The sequence below is a fragment of the Malus sylvestris genome, chromosome 16 (assembly GCF_916048215.2).
Source record: "Malus sylvestris chromosome 16, drMalSylv7.2, whole genome shotgun sequence".
Lineage (NCBI taxonomy): Eukaryota > Viridiplantae > Streptophyta > Magnoliopsida > Rosales > Rosaceae > Malus > Malus sylvestris.
Genome location: NC_062275.1, coordinates 22,407,939 through 22,432,338, shown reverse-complemented (window position 1 = coordinate 22,432,338; position 24,400 = coordinate 22,407,939). Strand labels below are relative to the sequence as shown.

At 35.3% G+C, this 24,400-nt stretch overlaps 1 long non-coding RNA gene across 2 annotated transcripts; it reads right to left on the bottom strand.

Moving 5' to 3' along the window:
- Positions 1-3,517: 3,517 nt before the first annotated feature.
- LOC126606247 (uncharacterized) lies at positions 3,518-15,980 on the bottom strand. 2 transcript variants are annotated; one of them, XR_007617164.1, is made up of 4 exons: positions 15,825-15,980; positions 6,317-6,383; positions 5,441-5,509; positions 3,518-4,002 (listed from the first exon to the last, which is right to left on the bottom strand). It is a non-coding gene; the product is annotated as an uncharacterized LOC126606247 (long non-coding RNA). The 2 variants fall into 2 exon arrangements; XR_007617163.1 differs by lacking the exon at positions 3,518-4,002 and having other exon boundaries at positions 5,325-5,509; positions 15,825-15,979.
- Between the last annotated feature and the right edge of the window lie 8,420 nt (positions 15,981-24,400).

Sequence of the window (24,400 nt, the reverse complement as noted above, 5' to 3'; positions counted from 1 at the left end):
CGATGACATGTCGTTTCTTTACCTCTGTTTTTGTAGAAATTATCACCGACTCAGTAACTTTTTTTTTAAATTTATTTATTTTATAACCAACCATATTATCTACACTAAAAGGATGGATGAGTGTAAGTGACCATCTACCACAATGGTGGAAAGAAATGTAGCCCTTGCACCACGGCTTGAGTTCAAATCTCGTTGTTTGACAAAAAAAAAAAAAAGGATGGGGGAATGCCCTAAACTTTATAATCGGCTAGCAATAATATGGTATGGTTTAAATTCACCTTTGGTGAGAATCGAATATAAGACATTTCATTTACAAGCGAAGAAGAATACTACTAGACAATAGTATTAAGTAGCCACTGACTCAGTATTTTAGGACTTTACTTTTTCAAATCAATTTAAGATTTTGTTGGAATGCTTTTTTACTGGCAACCGGTTGGGTTTGGGGACCGAAATGCCATATTCATCCCCATAACCATGAAATTAATCATATCCATAACCGCAAATTAACCATCAGAAATTATCTATAATTATACCCACGGAGTAACTGATTCTCTATTGGTTAACAATTATATACATTTTTGTCAATGAAAAAAATTTATTTGTTCAATTAACACATTATAATTTAATAGTTTCTAATTCCATCCTTAAATATCTACATCCATATCATCAAAAACATAAAGTATTATAGAGGTGTTCATGATAAGCTAAATATGGTAGCAAATTAGGCAAATTAGTCCCATGAAAAAAGAAGAGGGATGACAAAAGCAAATAAGCAGTCATTACTGGAGAAAGATGACCCAAATTATCAAATAATTTGAATACAAAACCACTTCATCATGCCATCACCTCCAAACCCAACACAAAACCACCAACTCCATCCTACAACTCAAGCCACCAACATCGAGAAAAATGTCATGGAGGTTGCTGAAATGGTATGGACTATCATGATGCGACCACCACCATCTTCACCGCCCACAGAGAAGAACTAGAAACTTTACGAGCCGAGAATCGGCAAATGAAGGAATCAAATGAGAAGAAATAAGCTTCTTGAAACCCTAACTGAATTCTTAAGCTTCTTATTTGTTAGGAGATTGCCCTCCTAATGTAATTTCAATTTGGGTTCATTTTTAATTCAATCAATACTTAATTGATCATGGGGTTCCATATTATATAATCTATGTTTGACATTTAAATTTTCAGCCAACTAATATTAATATTGACCATGATATAGTGTAAAATATCGATGTACTAAAAAAATATGACAAGCCTTGCTAAAATCTCATTTGTTTTTATTTCTTTCAGTTAATATTAGTTTCCTCTGAATATGGGATTAACTAATATAGGCTCTAAATGGGTCTCAACTTTTCAAAATATTACAAAAAAACTGCCTAATGTTTTGATGATCGGACATTTGTTAGATCATTAACATTAAGTAGCGACGTGCAAAAATATTGAAGTGAATTTTAACTCTCAGTCATCTATTGGAGCTATGAGTCCCCAAATCAACTCATATTAACAAAGAAAACATTTGATTCAAAGGTGTTGATTTGGAGATTTAGGACTCCATAAATGACAGGCTAGTGACTTCATCATTTAAAACTGGTGACCTAACTTATCTCCAACTTTCAAAGTATTATGTAGTTAGTTGGAATTTTTTAAAAGGTTGAAACCTAGAATCACCCTAAAAGGTAGAGTAGTTATTTGTACTTAACCTTTAAAATAAATTCAAAATTAAAAAATTAAAAAAAAAATTCCCTAAAATCGTGTGCAAGACCAGCCAAGTGATATCTTTTTTTCATTGTTTGAAGAGGTCCCCCAAGTTTGTATCCTACCACTCCCAATGATAAAAATTAAACAAAAATCATGCAAGAATAACTAGACAATATATGATTTACGGGTAAATTACATAGTAGCCCCACAGGTTTGATGTCTATTACAACCTCATGTAACATCTATAAAACATTTCACTTTCATACCTCACCTACTATTTTATTTCAATATAGTACATCCGTTACATTTTCCATTCATTGATCCGTTAAAAGCTAACGTGGTGATGTGAAAATTACTTGACACACAAATTAAACCCTATTGATGACAATTGTAGCAAAGATGTAAGTAGGGATCGTTCTAAACCGGGGATTAACTAGGGCTGCTAATCTACTGAAATTAAACTCTAAAACACTAAACTAGACTTAAAAACACAAGAATAGACTCTATAGACTCTAAACTGACCTAAGACACTCAAATCTGCAAAACTAAGTGAAATTGACTCAATTCTAAACCTAACAAGTGATTTGGACGAAATTAAAACTTACTTTGACTCAAAAGATTAAAAGAAAACAGATTGTAACTTAACTAACTCAGAAAACACTTAAAAGACTCAAAACAGCACAATACTAACAATTAGACTCAAAACAGATTTTAGAGATGAAATTGGACGAATTTAAGACTAAACTAAGACCCAAACAATGTTTATGGACAGATTCTAACCTATATTGACTCAAAACACTCTAAAGAACCTAATTAGGACAGATTCTGACCTAATAACATAAAACAGAAAAGGGGGTTTGATTTCTGACGAAATTGAATTAAAACTAAACAAATTGCAAATCAAAGTAAACTAAAACGAAATTGAGATGAATTCAAGGGTGAAAAGCTAGTTAGAGGATCCTTCTCCACACATGAACATATGCAACATAAATCGATTTCCAGTATTGTTTCTTTAAACCATGAACGACAATGCCCCAAATTAATCGTGAATGCACAAATTAACTCTCAGATTTCCCTAAATGCATTGAATTGGATGAATGCATGCAACAACCCAAATTATTCTTCTCAAGTTCCCTATATGAACTGCATGATAGAGATACTTTCAACGATCATTAAACTCCATGGAAATCATAAGCATTGACAAGGCAATTATAACTATGAACTGCATGATACTTTTGCCAAGAATCTACTTAACACAATTGTGACTAACAATCTCCACTACTTGTAATTATAAGTTTCTAACGATTAGGTGAAAGTCCCTTATAATTTAGCATCAGATTCAAGCATGCAAACTAAGTAGACCTCCTTAATCAACACACAAGAATAAGTTATCAATCAAATAGATAAGTAAATCGCATTCATATTTTATGAAACAATAACTGAAAGGAATCAATTCATATTAACATATGTCCATGGCTTCAAATTCACCACTAACTAATAAGAGTTTAGTTCCACATCTTCATAGCAATTGAAAAGCAAATTAAAATAAACATCGAAACTGAAACGAGGGAAGAAAGAACTCTTAAAACTCCCAAAGATGCAGATGGCTTGCGCACAAGGCCCTCCTTCATCAATGGAATGCACGACAAGGCTCTCCTTCTTCTCCAAAAGGTGCGGCAGAGATGTATATGGATGGAGGATGGTGTTTCGTGATGTAGAATGGTGATTAGGGTTGCAGCAAGGTGTTTCTGAATGGTGTGAAGGGTGGTCACGAATTTAGGCTTTAAAACATCTATTTATAGGCATGGCAAAGCTAGGGTTTTCACAAAATCTGATGGGAAAAGGTTAGGGTTTTGGAGATAAAAGGCTTGGCCCATCCAAGGGAGAAAAGAATTAGGGTTTTATGCAGATTTTTAGGCTTCTAGAACACTAGGTGCGGCACAACCCTAGGGTGGATGGATTAGGGTTTAAACTTAGCAGAAAATAAAGGATTAGGGCCCTAGGGTGCGGCATGGGCTTAGAACAAAGATGAAAAAGGATTAGGAAACTTCCAATTCAAGAATAGAAACTTTCAAGAATGGAAACCTCCAAGAATAGCAACTTCCAACTTTAGAAACTTTGGTTTCCAATTCTGAACTCTTTGTTCTTCATTTTCATTTCTTCATTTCTTGCCTTCTTTGATCTTCAATTTCGTCCATCCATTTGACTCCAAGCATGTGATATCCATTTTATGCTCAAAACTGCTTCAAAAGGCTCCAAATTGCACCTTTTTGCATACTTTGTCATTTGGACCTACAAACACACGAAAATAGCTTAAAACACTATAATAACCACAAACTAACTATAAAAGTGCAAGAAAACAAGCTAACTCAGTTGCATAAATATGCTTCTATCACGTGGTTGCCACAGTTGTGCCACATGGCTGCCAAATTTGTGCCACGTGGCAAAAAAAAAAATTCTTCATTTAAAATTAATTAATTAAAAAAGTTATTTAGGAAAAAAAAAAAAAAAAAAAAACCCTTAACCCATCTTCTTCCCCTACCTTTCCCTCTTCCCTGCAACCTAAACCCCCCATCCCACCCCACCTTCTCCCCTCTCCTCCACTCTCTTCACCCTGAATCTCTTCAGCCTCTACCTCCATCTCCTTTTTCCTCACGTCAACACTCTTCAACTGCTCACTCCCCACCTAGTCCTTGGACCAAATCGGAGACTTAGACTTTGACTCTGATTTCGACCTCACATCCTTCAACCCCTTCCCTCATTCTCTCTCATTGCACTCTTTCCCGAATTGCTGCCTTCGCGCCTGTACATGTGTCCTTCGCCACTCCAACACAACATCTGCAAAAACAACTAAATACTTCAAGCCCCTCTCGAAGAACTCACTTTTTAGTTCTCTCTGCAACTCTCTCAGAGTTTCCGAAGCTCCGTTTCAATGGTGGATGCAAACCCTAACCAAAAATGCAGCGGCAGTAACAGTACCAGGTCAATGATGAACCCGTGGGTTCTCCATTTCCAGAAACTGGGTCTCGAGCTTAAGTGCCCCCTCTAGTTCGATTCACTCCCCTAAATTCCATTTCTTTTTTCAAGTTTTTGAATTTTTGAATTTTATTTTGATTTATTTGGAGCAAACATGCTTTGTCATATCCCGGCCTAGGCCCCCACCACATCCCGAGCTTGACTCCACCGTAGCATGATATTGTCCGTTTTGGGCCCCGACCACGCCCTCACGATTTTGTTTCTGGGAACTCAGACCAGAACTTCCCAGTGGGTCACCCATCATGGGAGTGCTCTCGTGCGCTACTTGCGTAACTTCCGAGTTCCAATGAACTCTGAAGCCAGTGAGTTCCCAAAAGGCCTCATGCTAGGTAGGGATGGGAATATACATATAAGGATCACTCCCTTGGGCGATGTCGGATCTTATAATCCACCCCCCTTAAGGGGCCCAATGCCCTCGTCGGCACACTTCCAGCCAGAGATTGGCTCTGATTACAAACTGACACACCCCGATCCAAATCAGGGCATGTTGGCCGTCACGTGAGGGTGACGTAGCCATGTGCACAGTACAGAAGCAATAATGATAATAGAGAATACAAATAAATAAAAACCAACTCATAAGAGTACAAGTTAAGACAAATGCTAGAATATGTGTGAATACACAATCAGAGCATAAGTAGCCTAAGTTCAGTCCAGAAAACAAGTACTAATTAAACGACATCCAAAGATATCCTACATTTGTGATAGTCTGTCAGAACCTCCAATCAATCCTCGTGAGCCACCAATGAACAAGCTTATCTAAAACCTGGAGAAGCGTAAAACAGAAAGTGTGAGTGGGCAAAGACAAAGTTTGTCAAAACCATTTCATTTGTCAAATGCTCTAACCCTTTGCCGTAAAACATGTAAAATTTTCCCAGAAATAGAATATATATATATTCACATATCCATATTCATAAGTATGCCATGCCAAAAATATAAAACAGAATAAGTAACTCAGGTGAAATTATATTCATGGAAAATAACATATTAGCTGGAACCCCTGCAGAGGTATGTACGGCTGAATTCATAGCTCATTAGTCAATCTAGCCAGAGTCACCGCAAGTGACTTATACGGTACTACACTGCACACGAGTCGGAACCATTGTAAGGATTTGTACGACAAGACTGAGTGTAATATAGTTATGCTCAATGCTACGCTCTCATGATAACTGTGCAATAAATCACTAGTCACCTACGAGTCAGAACCACCTATAATGGTCTGTACGACAAGATTGTGCACCTAAATTGGATCCAATGTGAGCATATGGTATGGGAGGTGACATCATAAACAGGCATGTACTATATCTCTGGCTAAATCACAATCACCCGGGGTGCAGGTTTATGAGCTCTCAATCACGTCTCCCATTATCAATATCTCATATAATAAAACATAACTCACCTGGTACTTACCTAAGCATCCACATCACCAATTCATATTATGCATCATATACTAATTCATATGCTAAATATAAATTTATATGCATGGCATTTCAAAGCATACTTTCATTTAAATACATTTTCTGGGAAAATATCAAGTATATAAATATATACTGAAAACCAAAAGCCCACTCACTGGTATGTTGAAGGGTTGTAGCCCCCAAGTCGCCCTTGACTGCACTCGTCCTCGGGATAAGTCTCACCTATATGCGAAATAACTGAATAAACGTTATTTAAAGCACATAGACAAAACTAGTTAATAACTTCTCATACATTGCTTAAATGGGATGTTTGAATATACCAACGTGATCTACACAACCTCACAAACATCCCTATATTTTTAGAAAAAATTTCCGACGCCCCATGCGCCGCCACGCGCCAACAAGGGCACGGCCATACGCACCCCCACTCGCGGGTAACCCTGATGTAATCCTAACTTCCGTTAGGAATATTCCATTAAAAGCAACAAAAACCGTTAAATCTACCTGACGGCATCAGAATATTCCGTCAACTTTGATGGAATATTCTATCTTCTTCTCCGATTAGCTTAGCTAGTCGTCGTCGTCGTCTGCCGGAAACTAGAAGAATATGTAAAACCTCATATCTCTCTCATTATTGCACCAAATTCCATGAAAACTTCACCAAAATGAAGCTTACAACATAAGGAACAAAACCTTACCAATTTTGGAACCTGAAATCCTCGAGAATTCGCCAGAGATCCTTCGATAAGCCGGCCAAACTTTGAACTCGTCGATCTCGACTTCCTGACGTCCAATTCACCTAGTTTTTCTTCTCCGAGCTTCGTGGAGAAGTCCTAAAGCTTCCTAGAGCTCAAAAACCACTAAAACCTTCACATTTACGTGTGCATAAACAGTGCACCAAAACTGAGTATCTCGGGTTCTCAGGTTTCGAAGGTTTCACAACCAGAAAAGGGTATGGTTGAGCTTGTGACGATGAGATGAAGGTGATGATGGTAACTACGAGCTCGATCCATGATGGGAAGTGAAGCTTCAAGATTGTCCGTACGACTTGTACGAAAGATTGAAGAAATCCGATAGGGAAGAGAAAGAGTCAACAGGAGAGAGAGATAGTGTGTGTGTATGTGGTCCACGTGGGTCACCAACCAAAACCAAAGAAAATACCATCTAAGTCCTAATTGGTTCCAAAATAATAAGACTTAGCACTAATTGGTCCAAAATCTAACCTAGCACACCACCACACAAAACGTCCAAGGGTATATAAGTAATTTCATGCCGTTGAAAATAAATATTTCGGGATGGGTTGTATTGTAAGATCCCACATCGCCCAAGGGAGTGATCCTTATATGTATATTCTCATCCCTACTTAGCACGAGGCCTTTTGGAAGCTCACTGGCTTCGAAGTTCATCGGAACTCGGAAGTTAAGCGAGTAGCGCACGAGAACACTCCCATGATGGGTGACCCACTAGGAATTTCTGGTCTGAGTTCCCAGAAACAAAACCGTGAAGGCGTGGTCAGGGCCCAAAGCGGACAATATTGTGCTACGGTGGAGTCGAGCCCTGGATGTGATAGTTTGGATCAGAGCCTAGGTTTAGCAGTCCTATATATCTCGTGAATATTCTAATCATTATGGTGTCTTCTGTCAGAACTATGCCGCCTCGTAGAGAGCCACGTCACTCAGCTGAGCCTAGTTTCCCTAATATTGCTCAGTTAAGGGAAGCTATAGCTAATGCCATTCAGTCTTCGCTCCGTCCTCTTCAAATGACACCTTTTGAGACTGTGTATAATCTGAAGTTGAATCATTTCATGGGTAATGAAGGACATAAGGGAGAGGAGAAGTGGTTTTAATCATGTGGAGAAGACTTTTCTTGTGATGCAGAGTCAGGGGAGCCTTCCTCCTGATAGATGGGTTGAGATGACTACCTAGTTTTTAGGAGAGCAGCTTGCATCCTGGTGGAGACAGGAGTCTTATCAGATGCCACCAGAAGTAGTAGCTGATTGGGAAGTGTTTAAGTAGTTGTTTCAGAAAAGATTCGTTCCTCCAGACTATATAGATCGCAAAAAACAAGAATTTACGCATCTAAAACAAGGAAAGATGACGGCGAATAAGTATTACAGAAGGTTTACTAATTTATCTCGCTATGATCTGAAGGTAGCTGCTAATCCAGTTGAGATGCTTCATCGTTTCAGGTTGGGTACTAAAAAGAAATGGCATTCTATATCGACATCGACTCCTTGTGCCACTTACCAGGAGTTTTATAAGGTTTTACTGTGGATTGAGGATTCAGAAAATATGTCTAGTGAGAGTGAGGAGGAAGAAGAAAAAGATGGAAATCAAAGAAATGATGATAAAGGTAAAGGTCAATCTTCTCAGGGGACTTGTACGACCCAGAGTTTTAAGAGAAACGGTGTCAGTTCCAGCTCTTCTAGTTGAGGTTTGAGCTCTATTGTTCATATGAGAGGTGGTATATTTTCTGAAGGCTCTAGATTTCAAAGGCAGATGGATTTTGGTGGTGGTTCAGGTGCTCCTTTATGCCGCAAATGTAATAATAGGCATTTTGGGGAGTGTAAAAAAGGCAGCAGTGGATGCTATACTTGTGGACAGATGGGGCATAGGGCTGCACATTGCCCTCATAATCAGCAGAGGCCCCAATAGCCTTCCTTACCACCACATGCGTCGACCCAGCAAGTTTCAGGACCCAGTGGTTATGCCTAAACTGATCGTGGAGGTACTTATCATTATCAGGGTGACGCCACTCCTTATACTACAGGGCAATATCAGTATTAGCAAGACCTTCATTATCAAGGTGGTTACCTTCAGTATCAAAGAGGTTCTATGTCATACCGGCCACATTCAGTAGGTGGATCCCAGTGGTACCAGGGGGGACAGCCCCAGCAAGTAGAGATTGCTACTAACAATGTAGGATCTTCGAGGCAATCGGGTCAGCCAAGACAAGGATGAGGTATTCATGTTAACAGAGGTCGTGGTAGACGACAACAAAATCAGGGACGTATCCATAACATGACACTGCAAGATGCTCAAAACAATCCTGATTTAATCATAGGTACGTTGAACATTCTTGGTCATTTTGCTAAAGTATTAATTGATTGTGGTGTTTCACATTCTGTTGTTTCTCATACATTTGCTCAAGTGACACAACCTCATTTTACACCCCTAGGATATGATTTAGAATTTTCTATCCCTAGAAGGGAGAGATGTTATGTTGATCGGGTATATCCAGGATGTCCAGTGATGGTGGAAGATGTTGTTATGCTAGCTAACCTTATTCCGTTAGACATTGTTGATTTTGATGTGATTTTGGGCACATATTGGTTACACTACAATCATGCTAATATAGACTGCTATGGGAAAACAGTTACTTTTCATCGTCCTGGATTACCTGAGGTTACGTTTGTAGGAGAGCCTAGCAGGGTAAGGCATGGTGTTATTTCTGCCATGAAAGCCAAAAGATTGTTGTCGAAGGGTTGTCAGGGATATTTGGCTCATGTGGTGTTGAATGATAATGCTCCTAGTAGTGCGGAGAATGTACGTGTGGTCATGCATTTTCCAGATGTGTTCCCTGATGATTTGCATGGATTACTGCCAGATAGAGACGTAGAGTTCGCTATTGATTTGCTTCTAGGTACAGATCATATACCTTTGACTCCTTATCGAATGGCTCCTGCTGAGTTGAGGGAATTAAAGATTCAGTTGCCGGAATTGGGTGATAAGGGATTTATTCAGCTTAGTACTTCACCCTAGGGAGCTCCAGTTTTATTCATGAGGAAGAAAGACTGAACTTTGAGGCTATACATTGATTACATACAATTGAATCGGGTAACAATTAAGAACCGTTATCCGTTGCCACATATAGATGATTTGTTTGATCAACTCCGAGGTGTCTGTGTGTTCTCTAAGATTGACTTGAGGTCTAGTTACTACCAGTTGAAGATTAAAAGTGAAAATGTCCCTAAAACAGCTTTTAGGACTCGATATGGTCATTATGAGTTTCTTGTGATGCCATTCGGGTTAACTAATGCACCAGCAGCTTTCATGGATTTAATGAATCGAGTATTCCGACCATATTTAGACAGGTTTGTCATTGTCTTCATTGATGATATTCTGGTATACTCTAAGTCTAGAGCAGAGCATGTTAGACATCTTAAATTGGTGTTGAAAAGTTTGAGGGAACACCAGTTATATGCTAAGTTTAGCAAATGCCAATTATGGTTAGATCAAGTGGCATTTTTGGGACATGTTATATCAGCTCAAGGTATTCGAGTGGATCCTTAAAAGATAACAGCTGTGGAGAATTGGGAACAACCATGAACCATCACTGAGGTACGGAGTTTTCTTGGCTTAGCAGGCTATTATAAACGGTTTGTTAAAGATTTCTCAGTTATTGCATTACCCTTAACGAGGTTAACCAGGAAGAATGTTAAGTTTGAGTGGGATGATAATTGTGAACAAAGTTTTCAGCAGTTAAAGTATTGTCTCACTCGTGCACCACGATAGTGGTGATTTTGAAGTCTATAATGACGCTTCCTTGAATGGGTTGGGATGTGTGTTGATGTAGCATGGTAGGGTGATTGCTTATGCGTCACACCAATTGAAGCCTCATGAGATGAATTATCCTACTTATGATCTTGAATTAGTGGCGATCATCTTTGCTCTGAAGATTTGGAGACATTATCTTTATGGTGAGAAATGTAAGATCTTCACAGATCATAAAAGTCTTCAGTATCTTTTTACTCAGAGGGATCTTAATCTTCGTCAGCGAAGATGGATAGAATTACTAAGTGATTATGATTGCACGATTGAGTATCACCCTGGTCGTGCGAATGTGGTAGCAGATGCACTTAGTAGGAAGACTCTAGTTAGGCTTAATGCCATTTATGCTTGTAATGTTCCTCTTCTTGCATATTTGAGCTCCACTAGAGTGAAGTTAGGATTGGAAGATAAAAATGAAGCTTTATTAGCTAATTTCCAGGTCAAACCAATATTAATTGATCGAGTACTCGAGGCTCAAATGAATGATGAAGAGACCCAAGAAATAATTCAGGCAAAAAGTTGAGGCAAGAAGAAAGATTTCAGAATTCGAGAAACTAATGGCATGCTTATGCAAGAGAATAGAATGTATGTGCTGAATAATGCAAAGTTAAAGAAAGAAATCCTTGATGAAGCGCATATTTCGGCATATGCAATGCATCCAGGAGGTGTGCCATTTGTCAGTAGGTTAAAGATGAAAGCAAGAAGTCGTTTGGATTGATACAGCCACTTCCTATTCCAAAGTGGAAATGGGAAAATATTACCATGGATTTTGTAAATAAACTTCCTCGTACACAAAATGGATATGATGGAATTTGGGTGATAGTTGATCGGCTTACTAAGTCAGCACATTTTATTCCAGTAAGGGAGAAATTCTCATTAAGCCGATTAGGTAAGTTATTCATATCGAAGATTGTGAAGTACCATGGTGTTCCAGTTGATATTATCTTGAATCGGGATCCTAGATTCACTTTTAAGTTCTGGGTAGCGTTCCAGGAAGCTCTTGGTACGAGATTACTTTATAGTACGGCATATCATCCTCAGACAGATGGGCAATCTGAGAAGACTATTCAGACATTAGAGGATATGCTGAGATCTTCAGTGCTGCAGTTTGGCGATGGTTGGCATGATTGTTTGGATTTGATGGAATTCGCCTACAACAACAGTTACCATTCGAGTATTGGTATAGCACATTTTGAGGCACTCTATGGCAAGTCTTGTCGAACGCCATTGTGCTGGTCAGAAGTTAGTGAAAGAGTTTTGGTAGGCCCGAAGATTGTGGATGAAACTACTCAGAATATTCAGGTAATTAAGTCTAACCTAAAAGTGGCCTAGAATCATTAGAAGAGTCTAGCAGACAAGCATGCTACTGATAGAGTGTATAAAGTTGGCGATTGGGTATTTTTAAAGTTGTCACTGTGGAGAGGTGTGGTACAGTTTGGGAAAAAGGGTAAGCTAAGCCCTAGGTACATCGGACCGTATCGAATCACCAAGCAAGTCGGTGAAGTTGCTTACAGGCTTGAGTTGCCTCCAGAGTTGTCCAAAGTGCATGATGTGTTTCATGTTTCTATGCTTCGACATTATGTCTCAGATCCTTCACATGTGATACCTCCTCAACCATTGGAAATTATTTCAGATTTGACTTACGATGAGGAGCCAGTGACTATTTTGGATTGGAAATATAAGGTTTTGAGAAATAAAACTGTGCCCCTGGTGAAAGTTTTGTGGAGAAATCACTCAGTGGAAGAGGCTACTTGGGAGACAGATGATCGAATGAGAGAGATGTATCCACGCTTGTTTTATGACTATTAGATGATGTATTTGTTGTGTATAAATTTCGAGGATGAAATTTTCTTAAGGAGGGTAGATTGTGACAGCCTGTCCAGAAATATTTATTTTCGATGACATAAAATTACTTATATACCCTTGGATGTTTTGTGTGGTGGTGTGGTAGCTTAGATTTTGGACCAATTAGTGCTAAGTCTTATTATTTTGGAACCAATTAGGACTTAGATGGTATTTTCTTTGGTTTTGGTTGGTGACCCACGTGGACCACACACACACACACTATCTCTCTCTCTTGTTGACTCTCTCTCTTCCCTCTCGGATTTCTTCTATCTTCTGTACAAGTTGTACGAACAACCTTGAAGCTTTACTTCCCGTCACGGATCGAGCTCGTAATTACCATCATCATCTTCATCTCATTGTCACAAGCTCAACCATACCCTTTTCTGGTCGTGAAACCTTCGAAACCCGAGAACCCGAGATACTCAGTTTTGGTGCACTGTTCATGCACACGTAAATGTGAAGGTTTCAGTGGTTTTTGAGCTTCTAGGAAGCTTTAACATTTCTCCACGAAGCTCGGAGAAGAAAAACTAGGTGAATTGGAAGTCGGGAAGTCGAGATCGATGAGTTCAAAGTTTGGCCAGATTATCAAAGAATCTCCGGTGAATTCTTGAGGATTTCAGGTCCAAAAATTGGTAAGGTTTTGTTCCTTATGTTGTAAGCTTCATTTTGGTGAAGATTTCGTGAAATTTGGTGCAATAATGAGAGAGATATGAGGTTTTACATATTTTTCCAGTTTTTGGCGGATGGCGACAGCAACGGCGACCAGCTAAGCTAATCGGATACGAAGATAGAATATTCCATCAAAGTTGATGGAATATTCTGACGCCGTCAGGTAGATTTAATGGTTTTTATTGCATTTTAACGGAATATTCCTAACGGCAATTAGGATTACGTCAAGGTTACCCGCGCGTAGGACATCGGAAAAGTTTTCTAAAAATATAGGGATGTTCGTGAGGTTGTGTAGATCACGTTGGTATATTCAAACATCCCATTTGAGCAATGTATGAGAAGTTATTAACTAGTTTTGTCTATGTGCTTTAAATAACGTTTATTCAGTTATTTCACATATAGGTGAGACCTATCCCGAGGATGAGCACAATTAAGGGCGACTCGAAGGCTACAACCCTTCAACATACTAGTGAGTGGGCTTTTGGTTTTCAGTATATATTTATATACTTGATATTTTCCCATAAAATGTGTTTAAATGAAAGTATGCTTTGAAATGCCATGCATATAAATTTATATTCAGCATATGACTTGGTGTTATGGACGCTCAGGTAAGTACCAGGTGAGTTATGTTTTGTTATATGAGATATTGATAATGGGAGACGTGATTGAGAGCTCATAAACCTGCACCCCAGGTGATTGTGATTTAGCCAGAGATATGGTACAGGTCTGTTTATGATGTTACCTCCCGCACCATATGCTCATAGTGGATCCAATTTAGGTGCACAGTCTTGTCGTATAGACCATTATAGGTAGTTCCGACTCGTAGGTGACTAACGATTTATCGCACAGCTATCATGAGAGCGTAGCATTGAGCATAACTATATTACACCTAGTCTTGTCGTACAGATCCTTATATTGGTTCCGACTCGTGTGCAGTATAGTGTCGTATAGGTCACTTGCAGTGACTCCGGCTAGATTGACTAATGAGCTATGAATTCAGTTGTACAGACCTCTGCAGGGGTTCCGGCTAATATGTTATTTTCCATAATTTCACCTTAGTTACTTATTCTGTTTTATATTTTTGGCATGGCATACTTATGAATATGGATATGTGAGGCATGATTTGAATATATATTCTATTTCTAGGAAAATTTTACATGTTTTACAGCGAAGGGTTAGAGCATTGACAAATGCAATGGTTTTGACAAGCTTTGATTTTGCCCACTCACACTTTCTGTTTTGCGCCCCTCCAGGTTTTAGATAAGCTTGTTCATTGGTGGCTCACGATGATTGATTGGAGGTTATGACAGACTATCACAAATGTGGGGCATCTTTGGGTGTCGTTTAATTAGTACTTGTTTTCTTGACTGAACTTAGACTACTTACGCTCTGATTGTGTATTCACACATATTCTAGCACTTGTCTTAACTAGTACTCTTATGAGTTGGTTTTCATTTATTCATATTCTCTATTATCATTATTGCTTCTGCATTGTGCACATGGCTACATTACCCTCACGTGAAGGCCAACATGCCCTGATTCGGGTCGGGGTGTGTCATGCTTTATCTGAAATGGGTTTTGTATTTTTTGTGTTTTTATTGGTGGGTTCAGCTTGAATTTGCTTAATCGACCGACGTTGATGAGAGTAGAGGAGAGGGGCGAAGGTGGGTCAGGGAAGATGGGTTTTAGGGATTGGGAAGGGTGGTGCCCTGATGGTTTTGGAGAGTTGAAGAGATGGAAGGTCAGGTGGAAGACGAAGGAGGTTCAGTTGGGGGGGGAGGGTTACGAGGGAGGTGGGGGTGGGGTGGGGTGGGATGGGGGGTTTAGGTTGTAGGGAAAGGGGAAGGGTCGGGGAAGAAGATGGGTTATGGTTTTTTTTTTTATATATATAAATAACTTTTTTTAATTAATTAATTTTAAATGAATAAAAAATTATTTTTTTTGCCACATGACACAAATTTGGCAACCACGTCAACTCTTAGCGGATCAATGGATGGAAAATGTAACGGATGTACTATATTGAAATAAAATAGTAGGTGAGGTATGAAAGTGAAATGTTTTAAAGATGTTGTATGAGATTGTAATAAACCTCAAACCTAAGGGGCTGCTATGCAATTTACCCATGATTTATTGATCTATTGAAATTATGATACGTGACTAATTACATCTCGAAAATATTCGGCCGTAGTGAAGGGGGTTAAAACTAACTTTGTAAGATGCTAACGGGTAAAAGATTAGAAATTGGGATGTATACACCAAATCAAATGACCGTAAATGATGGATTCTCTCTTAAGAATGGAAACATTAAATCCTCTCTTAAGTATAAAGATTTGTCAGCCACCACATTTTGTAATTTGAGTGAATTGATCGTGTTAGCAGGTCACGTATTGTCACAATCACATAGAATGAAAATTTTACTTCAAAACGGATGGAAACACAAACCAATAAAAAAAAATTTGGAATGGAAGGTGAATAGCAAAGCATGTGATTATGATGATATGCTAAACAACCAAGTTTAACCCTAATAAATAAAAAAAATACAAGCGACCATAACACAATGTGTTTATTAGAAAACAATTAGTAATAAAAGGTATCGAACCTGCGAAATATGCATGGAATTATACATCCTTGATGGAGCCTCCTCTCTTGTCAAAATTGTTCTTCTTTCTCTCTTGATCTCTTGAGGCTAAAGCCGAAGGAATATGAAAACAAAAGAGGGAGGAGGGTAAAAAGTATAGGCCAACACCATGAGAGTCAAAAGCCTACAATCATGGAATATATAGGGAATGGAATTGGTAAAACGTATCATAACATTAACTTAAACTTTCCAAGCCTATTTACCCTCCAAAACTTGAAGGTTTAATGACTCGTTTGCCCCGAAAGAAAACTCGAGTCTTATTTTGTCTCTTGAAAGTAAAAATGTCGTCACTTAACTCTATTGAAATTCACATTTCATCGTGTTTGACCATGTTTCGTCTATTTCATTCCAAATTTGTTAAGTTGGCTTATGACAAAGTACCTTTATCATTTTCGCAACCAGAGATATTTACATGTACCATCACCAAGAAGTTGTTTACAAGAAGTAGATCGTTGAAATGATAATTGATACACAAGAAATACAAAATATTGATTATTTTTCTATATTAGAATTTTTAAAAGAAGTTTATGAAATTCTCCAAGTTCTTGTTCCTATTTTGACTCTTGTAATGGGAATCACAATAGTCGTACTAGTAATTGTATGTCTACCCCTACATACAAAAACGAATGGAGAGTTCAACGCCTACTAAACTAATTAGTATTCATACATTTTTGTTAGACGGAAAATTTCAGGCTTTGAGACATCTTTTAACAGTGACTCATTGAGAAGCTAACACAGCCACTAGACCAAAAATTAGTAAGTTTCTCCTTTCATTAAAATTTCAAACTACAAAAGAGTTTATTTTTTGCTTATTTACTTCAGTATATTTTGAAATTCAACTCGCGTATCACTAAATTTTTTGAAATTCAACTTTGCCACTTAATCCACTAAAATTGAACTGTTTCATACTTGTCGACTATTGTCAAAATCTGTGAATAAATCTACTAAACAATTTACGTGACACAAATAAGTACCATTGTTGCTAAGATGTCTGCCACGTCCGAAAACAAAATTGGTAAAGTTTTAAATTTTAAATTCAAAAATATGATTTTCCAAACATTTTAGCGCATAACAGCACACATCTCAACAACAATGGGTCACACTTGAGCCACATAAATAGTTTTGTAGTTGAAAATAAAGTGAAAAAAAGAATATGAGCTTCAAAATATTATATGGTTTCTCCAAGGTTAAATAAAAGGGAGTTTTAACGAAAATGGTCTGGCACTATTCATTCTTAATCAAAAAGACATTTTGTGTATGCAAAGTCCATAATGGATCGGGCTCTTTTCTTTATTTACTCTTATGTCATTACAGCGGGATCCACAATGATGTTGACATTTCTATCTGGAAATACATTATTTTACATTATGCTATTAAACTTATGCTAATTTACAGCTAGCTCTTCAAGCTTCCATCATATTGTCTATGTTATGCAGCTCTTCTTCTGTCAAATTATTCCAGTACTGTTCATCGCCTTATACTAGCTCCGCATCTCTTTCTCTATCTTCTTTCACCTTGTAGTATATTTCTGCTGTTTCTTCTTTGAAATTTTGGGGCTTCCAATAAAGCTGATGACTAATCTTTGTCTTGCTGTAAATAAACATCTCTTCTTCTTCTGCTACTAGTACCATGTCATACCTAAAATCTTCAAACTCATCTAAAGCAAACATTTGGATCCTTCTAAATTTTAAAATATCTTTGTATGAAGAGTCCACCTATGTGAGGAGATAAGGGATAGTCTAAATGACTCTTCATTAATCATGGCTATATGCCTAGCTTTGTCCTTATGCATATGTACATACCAATCTTGAGGACTACTAATAAAGCTTATGCAAATTTCTTTCCACCTTTCCAGATAATCTTCTGCTACTTTTATAAGTTTTTCAGGAAATGATTCTAGTTGGGAAATACGGTTAATGAATATTTTATCAAGATAACCAAACTCTAATAGTAAGGAGGGGTAACTTTTACCACATTATGTTTTTTCTGATGCTCATAACTAAAATGCCATGATTTAAAATCTCTCATGTTAATCCTAGCCACAGCTATGCTAACTTCTGGTTTACAAATACAATTCTCTGTACTATCACAAAGACATGGTGAATACATCTTTGTAATAATATTCATCTCTGGTTTTGGATCAAAGATTGACTCATACAAAGCACATTGTAATTGTAATTGTAACTCCTGACTGTGATACTCTACTCAGGATCTCATTTTGCATATCTGGTAGCATTATTCTTAATTTTGCTTTTTAAATTTCTTCTAATAAAATATCATCTAATATTAAGTCTGAAGATATATTCCTAAGAAAACTTCCATATTTTTCTTGTTTTTCTTTGTCACTCAGAACCTGATGTTGCTCACTATTTTGATGTTGCTCCATTTCAATGTCTTCTTCTAAGAGTTCAATCTTAATTTTTTCTATGAGCTCATTAGCCTCTTATTCTATGGATTCAATAACCTATTTTCCTTTATTCTTATGCTGATTAATTTCTAAACCTATTTTCAATTCTCTTTTCAATGTGTCACTTGCCTTTTGCTGCATTCTAAGATATTGGAGTTCTTTGTTCATTTTGGTAAACTTACCAAGTAATGACTCATGGTCCCTAGAGATGACTTGGAGGTTGTGCTCAAGAAAATGAATATGCTGCTGGTTTTGGTGGAAATTAAAATTAAAGCTATCAAACTCTTGTTCCAAGGCTCTAATTAATTTTTCATGACCTAACCTTATGCTTGGCTGCTTGATTTGGATATTCCAAAAATTATCTAAGAGAACCTGGTGCCTATCAGAAAGCCCTGGTACCCTTGACCTATATCTCAGAGTTGGATTTCTGATTCCTTCAACAATATTGCCATTAAAGTTGAAAGTAGGTACTAGTGGTGATGCTGGTTTGCTCATACTATTTTGAAATCCACTGAATGGTGGAGGTTGATGGTGCATCATTATGCTATTGAAAGACACTCTTCTGCCTTGCAGCCTTGTGCTATTTGCTGATGATGGTCCACGATATTCCATACATGTTCAACAAATTAATCTTGATAAGATATCAGCTAATGTATTGTCATTACCTTTTATATGTTCAAAAATTGGTTTAAAACCATTTCCTGTAATTGAATCAACAAATTAACCCATCTTCGGGTTGCCTGTTTATTAACATGTATATTATTATAATGAGAAATTATATTTTGACAATCTATTCTAATCGTAAATACTTCATTATGTAAAAATAAAGAAAATGCTTCAAGTGAATTAAGTATCCCTAAAATTTCTAAATCTGTAAACTTTCCTGATGAATATCTACAAACTTGTTCGTCAAACTTTAGAGACTCCCTATGTTTTTTTTTTGGTATAGTATACATGCCCATCCTAATGATGAAGCATCTGTTTCGACTATCTTGTAACTATCATCTAATGGTAATGTTAATGGCTTAAGTTTAGTAATTTCTTCTTTTATATTTTGAACTAATTTAATTTCTTCACTATTAAAATATTTTTGTCCTGTTTTGCTAGTTTTACTTTGTAATACTGCTATTTTTCTTCCTAAATCAGGGATAAAATTCCTTGCATAATTTAATAATCCTAAAAATGCTTGTAGCTGGTTTTTATCTTCTAATTTATCTGAAAATTCTAACACCCTTTTAGCTATATGATCTTGTAATTGTATTGTACCTGACTTGATATACATTCCTAAAAATTCTATATCTTACTTTTCTAATGCTATTTTATTTTTGCTAATCACAATTTCATTATTAATAAACTCTTGTAATACTATCTCTAAATGCTTCCTATCTTCATTTTTATTTTTACTATGTACAAAAATATCATCTACATAAACACTACAAAAATTATCATATTTCTTGAAAATTTTATCCATCTTTCTTTGAAAGATCGAATGAGCATTTTTAAGTCCATATGGCATAACAAGCCACTCAAAATGTCCTTTTGGACAAGTAAAAGTTGTCCACTCAATTGATTCTTCTGCTAATCGTATTTGCCAAAAACCTAATTTACAATCAAATTTACTAAAATATTTACTCTCTTGAATTTTATTTATAAGTTCATCCTTATTTGGTAACTTATAACTATCTTCATATGTTTTATCATTTAATCTCTTGTAATTATAAATTATTCTAGCCTTACCTCTCTTTAGTTATGAATGTTTTCTTACAATAAATGATGTTGATCTATGTCTAGACTTAGAGGGTCTAATTACTTTTAAATTTAACAACTCTTTTATTTTCTGCTCAAACTCTTGTTTATCTATTAAACTACAAGGCATATCAGCCGTCTTAATGGTTAAATCTGGGTTAATTATATCTAATTTTGCTAGTATTTTATTTTTACTCCAATGTAACTGTGGGATTTCTCCTATAATTCTAGTTTGTTCTGCTAATTGTAATAATTCTTCTAAACTCCTTGGTTTACTTAACTGTAATATTTCTATACGGTTTCCTTCTTCTAAAAACAGGTATTCATGTTTAAATATGTCTTCATCAAACTCTTCTACGTTATTATGCTCATAATTCTCTTTTGAGTTTTCTAAATGATAACTATCTTGGCCACTAGAGTCTCCTATACTCATGCTTTTGTATGCTTCTACAGTATTACTTTGGTCAGTTATTGTGATGCCTCTTTTGAAAAATGTTATGTTATGGTTCATAAATAAAAACCCTTGTAAACTTTTCAAAAAGCTTAAACCTAAATTGAATGGATATGATCCTACTGGTGAAACAAATGTTAATGGTAAATTAAATTGTTGTTTTTTTTTATTTTAATAAACTCATTATTTATACAATGTGTTAAGTAAACTGGTCTCTCATCAAATTGTGTTATTCTCACTGATTTGCTAATTTTTGTCTATATTTTTCTGGTACTAATTCTTCTCTTATGACACTCTTTGTACTTCCTGTATCTATCATAGCTGTTGTTTGTATCTTATGTTCTTTTACTAATTCTATTTCACAATTTATGGTAATTAAAGAACTATTTTTTTGTTTTTCTATACTATGAACAATATTTCCTAATATTTCAGTATTTTCTTGTGATTCTGCTGAATTAACTTCTAATAACCTATTACTATAACACTTTTCACATAATATTGAATATGTATTATAGTATTTATTTGCAACTAATTTACTACACTTATGACATTTTTCTGGCCAACCTAAATTAATGTATTTATATTCTTCTTCATGTTGTTCTTCTATGAATGCATACATATACTCCTCTAGATCACTATTTGTGCTACTTGAATCTTCCGAGTCTGAATCTATCATGTTAATACTTTCTATACTATAAATACTCTCATTATCACTTAAATTATCTAAACTGTATATTGACTGAATATCCTCATCTTCTTCTAACTTAAACAATTTCATCCAATGTACTTTTTCTTTCGACTGTTTACCTAATTTTGGACATTTAGGTCTAATATGTCTAGCTTCTCCACATGAATAACTTTTACAACTACTCTTATCTTTTGGTGCTTTATATTTTCTAATTCAAGGTCTGCCACTTCTTTTTCTAAATTGTTTTGGAATATATTTTCTTTTCCTATATGTTCTTGAAGTTCTTATACTAAAATTCTTATGTTGTTTGTAGGGTTTATATGACTTATATTTTCTTATACTTATTTTTCTTATGGCAACCATACTGTTGTGCTAAATCTAAATTTTTACAACTCATGTAAAATTGTTTCCTAATTTGTCTCTTAGCTTTTATTTGACTACACTCTTGTCTAAGTATATCATATACATGTTGAATTCTAGGTCCTATAGCAATATCATTCTTCTTTGGATGCTTTTGCCATTCATTCCAAATATTTTCACCTATTGGTTCTTTATTTTTGTCATATAAATATCTAATAAATTAATATCACAAATTCTACCTGTTCTTCCTAAATATTTAAAGAAATATGTGGTATACTCAACTATATATTGTAAATCACAAATTTGTAATTGTTCTAAATTTCTAATTGCTCTTATTTGTTCTTTTTCACTTCTGTCATCTAACCTATTATGATCTAAAAACTCTTGTTTGATCAAAGTAACAAAACCATCAATATTAAAATGTGTTTTAGCTGCTTGATGCTGTTCTGGATTTTGGACTTTCCATGACTGGAAACAATCAAAAACTAAACCATCCAAAGTATGCTCAAAGTAATCTAACATATTTTGTGAATTACTAAAATCTAACATTAATGTTGCATGTACGCAGGCTTTTTCCCATCTTTCAATCGTTCTTTCCTAGTATTGTGGATCTACATTATCTAAATTTAATATATTACCAGTTATATTAATTTGTTCTAACCCTCTCAAATATGGAATCCTATTTTTTCTAGATTGTCTTATCATACTTTCTTCTATGTAATCTACTTTTGCCTTTTCATTATATTGTTCATTTGTTGGTCTCAAAAATTGTTAATCAGTTCAACTTGCGTGTCCTAGATTTTCTACTCCTGATGTACTACTTTCTTCTGCTGGATTACATTCTGCTTTCAATTCTAATAAATTATTATATTTTTTTTATCCTAAAATATGTTCTACTCCTATTTCTAAGATTAATTTTTTCATCTCTTCGTCTGAAATTATATGTAGTCCTAAATCATATGTCTTATATTTTTCCAAATATTGTTCTTCATCTAAATGATCAATATCTTCTATAAGTTTATTTACAATATAATCAAAGTTTTGCTCAACTAAATTAGTATCTAAATTATCAAACGTCATATGTATACTCTCATTTTCGATCTCACTCTCATCGTCTTCTATTTTTTCTAATTGCTTATAATTACTAAACCTAATTGTTGCTTGACCTGTACTAGTTTCATATATTTGTACTTTATCTGGTTGTTTATTTGTTGCTACTTGTAAATTAGGCAATGTCCACTAAGTTCCTTCTAAAAAGCTATTATCTACGGGTTTTGCTTCTATCATATTTACATGTTTACTACCAAATGTTTGAACTAAATTTTGAAACTCTAAATTAAACTTATGATTATATCTATCAGATACTTTACCAATATACATTAAGCTAATGCACAAATTTTTATATTCTCCTTTCATAGTATAATTTTTTGTTCTTATACTTACTTTAATATATTTACTAAATTCATTAATTGTCATAATATAATTTGGAATACAACCTATGACTGCTAAGTTTGAACTTAAGTCTACTTCAGCTGTTGCTATTGCTGCTTGATGGTGATTATCACATCTATCATCATATATGTATACTAATGTTTTTGTGCCTACTTGTGCTCTGGTTAATCTTGATATTCCAATTAATATTGTTCTTATATGAATCTAACTAAAATGTGATTTTCCCAAATGAGTAACTGCTTCTTTACTAATTAGATTAAGTGTGACTTCTTTATCAATACAGCTAACTTCATGTTGACTGATGCTACTTACAATTCTGCTTCTATTTTCAAATAAACCTAATTGGTACAGGTTATATTTATCTTTCTGTGTTCTTTCAAAACTTCTTCGAATAAATTCTTGTGATTCTTCTTCATTAGGATAAATATATTTAGCTCTAACTACTTCTTTTCCTTTTTTTCCTAAAGAGTTCCATTTTCTATTATCAAAAGGATTTAGCTTAGGTCTTCTATTATTATTTGCACTTAAAGTTAAATTTTCTTATTTATCTAGCAAGGATGGTGGAATTGATGAAGATGCGTTGTGTAAAACTTGGTTTATTTCTACTATTTGTTCTTCAACTTGATTTAATTTTTCAGCCAAACTTAAAACTAATTGAATAATCAAATTATTTTGCCTAATGGGAATATTACTACTAGATAATTGTATTGAAAAATCTGTTAAACCTACTGGTTCTTTATCTAACTTACTAATTTCTTTCAAAGCTTGGATATATTTTCTGCTATTTCTAGAATCGGTCATTAAACTAATAATTTATCTATTTTATTATGCAACTTATCTACTTGTTCACTTAACTCTTTTTGTACTAATTGAATTTTTTGAACTTCTAATTTTAACTGCTCAACTATTTCTAAGTTCTACTTGCTTCGGCTTACTATCTATGAGATCAACAAGATCTTTTATTTCTCTTTTGCTAGGAACCCTTTGAATATTTTTATTATGATCTTCTAACTGAGATGTAATATAGTCCAAATTTTGTCTAATTGTTTTTATGGAAGTTTTCTGAAAATGAACTAACAACTGGTTTAACAAATGATTATGCTTATTATTTTCTAATTTTATATTTTCTGATTGACTAATAATAAGATCTACAATATTATTGGCTTGTGGATTTTCTTCACTATGCAAAATATGATTATGCTTTCTCAATGGAAAATAACAAACTAAACTATTTTGGTCTAAGGTTATTTTTCTTTTTTAAGGTTCACTAATTTCTAAATTAAGATAGTCTATCATAAACTACAGTCTACCTTTCTTTATAGTTACTGCTAACTGGTTTCTTAGAAACTCTCTTTCTTCTCTCAAGGTCTCTAAAACTTGATATGTTGCTCTTTTTATTTCTAAAACTTTATGTTGAACTTCTGTATTATTAT